Genomic DNA, 6,000 nt, shown 5'->3' with positions numbered 1-6,000 from the left:
GCTGTTGACCACTTACATGCTTCTCACCTTTGTGTTGGGTCGGGTGCTTGTCAGACCCCTTTTTGAGCTGATTCAATTCACTAATCCAGCAGAAAATTAATTCAGTAGAAAAGTGTCAAGTTTTCTGTTGGTTTGTGAGATAAATGGATCACAGAAGGGTCTGCTGAGCGTGCAAGCCAGCACAAGCAGGGGGACATTCTGTGGCCAAGGGTGAGAGGAAAGTAAGGAAGAGAGAATCAGTAGAGGGAGTGTTTACTCCCCACATTTTGGTGACAATGAACCACTAGATCAGCTCAGTTGCTTGTGCACCATATGTGCACACTATGAATTAATCACTTTAATAAGGGAAACAGTTCATAGGGAGCTCATTCAAACTCCACCTTCTTTCTTGCCTGTAATGCAGTGAAATCTCTTGCTCAAAATCATTAGGGCAATAGAAAAGCACTGAGAAGAATTACCCACTATTCCCCCAAAAAAAGTCTCCAGAAAAAGAAACAGATAGGCAGTGCTTGGAACCCCATTACTAATGATCTAATTGCCAGGCATGTCTCCTGCTTATCTTGCAAATGGGAATTACATGTTAACAGCATCTTCAGCCTGTCCCATGTTTCCAACTGTTTTAAGTTTCACACATTTACTGTGATAATCTCATAATTGTCTTTTGGACCAATGTCTGTTTATCACATCTTCTCAGTGTGATGCCACAGCCCTCTCCTACTCTGTGAACTCATGCTCCAGATGTGGCTGGTTAACACTTCCCTAATACCTGTACATAAATTCACCATGAAGCAGAGGAGAGGTGTTAACTCTGCATCAGGATCTGTGCTACTTAACAGGGTTCATCCTCAACAGTTGGTGGCCTACTCACCTCAACCCAGTGCTCTTCCCTTACTCATGTGATCCCAACAACAAATTCTTTCTGCATCATAAATGGTGTCACAAGTACTGAGGAAGAAAATATCTTGTTGGTGTGGTGTTTAGTATTTTCAAGGACCTAGCACTGTGTCAGTGGCATGTCTCCATCAGTGATTGAATGGCAAAAATTTTTTCCATGACCTTAGTGTGTGGTTTTTTTGATTGTAGCTGCTGTGTAGAGGCCATAACCACATACAGACCAGTGGTGGATCCTTTTCATGGTGTGCAAAGTATGGGATGAAGTATAGCAGGTTGTTCTGTGATTTGGTAGTGCAGTTTTCATCTGTTCATATCAGGGTTAATGCGTCAGAGACTGGTTAAAGTTTGTCTGTGTGCCATGTGTCAGTAGAATTTTAGAGGAAGAGAGGTTTCCTGGGGCCAGAGAAAGACAAATATGCCCAGTGGGAAGTGCAAACAGGAAGGCCCTCTGGGGCCTGTGGGCTATTTCAGTTGGGTTAATTGCCCAGCTTGGTGGCAAACTGCAACAGCCGAGTTTGTGTTAAACTGCTCGGAAGAAAATGGCCTGAATAAAACATGTTTGTGGCACTGCTTTCTTTTAGGGCTAGGAGCTCAGCCCTTTTGGGTCTCTCCTAGGCACTTTAATTGTTCCATACAAACTGCTTCTTCTTCCTAACCTAATCCCACAGACTGTCTGTCATGAAGCAATGATGTGCTGACAGCACAGGAAAATATTGTTTAGAGATAAATTAAGGGCTGAATGTATTTGGGGAATCTTTCCTTAAGCCTTTAACTTCCTACTTGCCTTAGTAATTGACTCTTCTACAGAATAGACAAAGACAGTATGCTGAAAAATATTCAGAATGAAGTGCATTGCATGCATTGGTTATATTAGTGAGGAAAGTAACTTTGGAAAAATTAGGTAACTTTTGTCGAGCCTAAACGTCCATCTGACAAGTACACTTTCACAGACAAATATATTTTCACATACTTTTGGTCCTTGTTTCCTTGAGACCAGTGTTGTTTTAAAGAATAATACTGACTTCTCATACTTGAATAATTCTGAAATACTGGTTTTCATTCACATAAGAAATATATTAATATGGCATGCATATAGGTGGCTACTAACCATATTAGGTTAGGTTTTACAGATCACTTTGTAAATGTGATTCATATATATTTCTCTCCATGTAGAAACAATGAATGTATCTTGTTGAGTTATGCTAATATTGAGGAGAACAGAGAAAGAAGGCTTGCCCACAGGGTTTAAAAATCGAAAATCCAAGTCATCCTGTCCATCTGGGTGCAGAGATATAATTTTATCGTAGGTTTCCATCTTTATTTTCACTTGATTTAGTTATTAAAGTTCTAGTGGTAATTCTAATATTTGTCACCAGATGGCACTGCAATGACATTGTCTTGTAACCACTCTTCATGCTCTAGTAGTAGCATAATGAGGTCATCCTCAGGTAATTTCAAAGTATGCATCACTTCTTCAGACTGCATTAAGCACTTCTTTATCCACACCGTTATGTTTATATCATCAGGCTTCCTGGCACAGCTATGACAGCTAGTGTTTTTAATTTTCTTAGCCGATTTAGCTTAGTGAGAGAATTTTAGTAGTGGACACCAAAACCTACCCTAAGCTTAATTTGTCCAAATATTGCCATGAGTAATACTGCAGGTAAACGCTATCTTTAATGGCAAGAGATGAAGAGCAGCAGCAGCTCCCACCTCTGTCAGGTCATGCACGGAGGTGTGCCTCAGTTCCCTGGTCTTGCACTTCTGAGTAGGATGGCAAGCTTAGACCATCAACCGCTGCCTATTATTACACTTCCTACTTTTTCAGTGAAGAATTTCATGCTTTCATTTGCTTCTCTCCTCCTCCCAAGTGGAGCATCCCCCTCCATGGCCTAATTTACCAACCAGTTCTAGCACTCCCTGATATGTGATAACTAGATCATTCAGATCTAGTGATCCTTGTCATGATCTACCACTGTAGCTTGAGTTAAAAGTACTGATCCTAACTGTGACTCATTGCAGATTCTAGGAAGTAAAAAGAAATAAACTTGGGAATCCAGCTTACTGTTGAGCAGTGAACCACAGTTGCCTCTGTTGAGAAGCCTTAGCACTAATACAGCTGTCACCATTGGAGTGCTGTTAACCAAGCAATCACTTTGAAGTTGTTCTCAACAAGTAGTTTGAGATTTTTATTTGTACATCAAGATGAGTAGCATTTAAAAGGCTGCAGCATAAGAAGCTCTCATGACTTTATTTTAGAGGTCTGATGACTCCCTGATGTTCCGCAGGATCCTAATACTTGGTAGGGAAGTTAATGCTGCGATACAGAAAATTAAAAGTTAGTACAGTTGCTTCTCACTGTGTCTCATATGGCATACGGCTGGATGGTGTGTGTTTTGGAAATACACCCAAATCTCTTGATAGTGTTAATGCTTTAGCATACACCAAACAGAACCTTTCTCAGTAGCAAACAACATGAAAATTACTAGTGATTTTCACAACTCTGCTCCTGTTTTCTGCCACGAAAAAGTGTTCTTGTCCTTAGGGGAACAATGACTGTACTACAGACAGTCGTGAATATGCAGACTATTGTATTTATGCTAATAAATTTAAATACACAAGGTCATAGTCCAAGGCTATGCATGAGTCAGAAAAGGGAGTCTGGTAGTACATGTAAAGGCAGTATATTACTAATACAATAAGTTGTGACCTTTTTAAGGTCTTAAAATAAATTCCAGGCTAAACCAAACTTTGTTAGTACAAAATTAGTGTTGTCTGTTGTGGCCTTTTGAATACCAAGCTGAATAAATTCAGGCTACAAAAAAAACCCCTTCACGAATTAGGGAAAACATATTACTATGCGATCATAACTATCATTTCACCACTCTTGTGATATTACTTTCATGTAGTTCGACTGCATTCGAAGTAGTAAATATAATACCAAACTTAACAAGAGTGGCTGGAACAGTCTAGCAGAAATCCTCCTGTGATAAGAGTTGCAGTTAGTAAATCATAAAAATAACAGAAGGAAAGCATTGGAACAAGAACGTCAAGGGACCCATTATATCTCCTTTCAAAACATTCTTTTGTTAAGTGGTGTCATTAAGACACAAAGACTGAGCAGTTAGGTAGGAGATGAACTGTCTGGGGTTGTTCTGATGAATGAATAAAATGTGAAATGATATACTGTAAATGATGGTGAGAAAGTGGTTGAACATAGCAGATATGAGGTTCTTTTTGTACATCACCCCAAAATTTTTGACTATAGGGCACATGCAAATAGCTCCTGCTCAACAAAGTTTAAGAACAGTGCAAATATATACTGTGACAAATGAAGATTAGCTATGGATGCATGAACATAGTAAATATTTTTTTTTCACAGATATATTAATAATTTTCTTGTTTCTGGAAGTTAGAGTTTTATTGATTTTTTTTACTGGACTGCCATTTACCATTGAGACGTTGCTACAGCTAAGGAAAGTTAAGAATAGTACGGACTTTGTGAACACTCTCTGCTCATCTTACTGACTTTTTTACAGTACACAGGAAATCACGGTTGTATATTTAAATAGTTGTAGCTTTTATTACTAACCTGATTTGGAAAACTGTATCTGAAAACCATGACAATTTTATTACACAGCACTGGCAATAACTTAACAAGCAGATTACTAGGCATCTCCCTTTCCCTATCTACTGAGCTTTCACTCTGTACAATGTACAGTCACATAATTTCTAACTAATAATTTAATTCCCTTTACATTTACCAGTTTTCAAAAGCTGTTGGTTTGCTGTAAGTTGGTTCCTTTTCTGTCTTAGCACTTGTTATTGAATCCTAAATATGCTACAAATCATAGGTCTTTGGACAGTCAAGGCGATTAAGCTTCAGGGATCCCATACTTCTACTCTTAATACCTCCCTCACGTTCCTATACTGCCTGACTTCCTGCCTTTGCTATGAGTAGAAAATACCCTTCCTCTACCATCTGTGTTTTCTGATTTTCAGAGGTTTCAGTCTGGGTTTAGTTCGATGCCCTACACCCACCAGTCTGCTTTAGAAACAGGTGGGCTGATAAAGTAATTCATGCTGCCTGGGAACTCATGTTTTCTCCAAATCCTGGTACAAGCTCAGAGATACGAGGAAAAGAACTGAGATCCTTCTTGTGCCTCAAATGGAAAAACAAGACAGAGAAGCTTAAAATATTCCAAATGGACAAGGAAATCCCTGAACAAGGGATTAATGCCTATTTGTTGATTTAGCTTTTTCTGGCATATACTTGACATTGATTTTTCAAAAGAACAGTACATGCCATGCACTACCTGATGTATCTTTTAACCCTGAGATGGTGTAGACTTTTTCAGTGTTAGAGTTGTATTAATAAAACAAGTAATAGTTATTCTCTCCTGAAGCCTTGTTCTATTGTCCAGGAGCTCTCCTGCATAATGCAGACTACATGGGCACCCGAAGCACTCAGTTTACTACGGTTATTAAGAGCCAAGAACCTATTATCAGGATTTCAGCGAGGCCCCCGGCAGACTGATGAGCTCTTTGTCTGAGAAACAATGCGCCAGTTGAATTACTGGTTGAAGCACGTAGATCAAACCAAGCAACTGGGCATCTAGCAGGCAAGAAGAAAACCGTACTCTTGTGCTGTGGACGAGACACGCAGTTCTAGTTCCAAGGGGTGCCCAAGGAAAGAAACGTTTGACTTCAGGCCTCTTAGAAGAAAGTCATTACATTTATAGTGAAAGCTGCTGCCCTGTTAAGAAGTTGTTCTGGGAGCAGAAGAAACAAAGCCTCCTTCCCCCTCAGATTGGTCTCCCGTATCTAACTCAGTGAACGCTTTCCCTGCGCTGTCTGCGGGTCCTCCCTCTCCCCTCCACTGCACAGTCCCCGGGGTTTTCTTCCCAGGCTCTTCCCCTGCAGGCGCCTCAGCATCTCCCGTGTTATGCGTGCTTTCCTCCCCACCCGCCTGCCTGTCCCTCAGGGGAGACCCCACCAAGGGGTTCCTCCGCCTGCGGACAGACTGCTGGCAGGCCCCGAACGCTCTGAGGCCACCACTCTAATCCAATACGGTTGCGTCTGCGGCTGCTCCCCGCACGGGCGGGC

Source organism: Athene cunicularia, assembly GCF_003259725.1.
Source record: "Athene cunicularia isolate RWA chromosome 1 unlocalized genomic scaffold, athCun1 chr1_part1, whole genome shotgun sequence".
Classification (NCBI taxonomy): domain Eukaryota; kingdom Metazoa; phylum Chordata; class Aves; order Strigiformes; family Strigidae; genus Athene; species Athene cunicularia.
The sequence above is the reverse complement of the archived record's forward strand: the minus strand, read 5'-3'. Positions refer to the sequence as shown.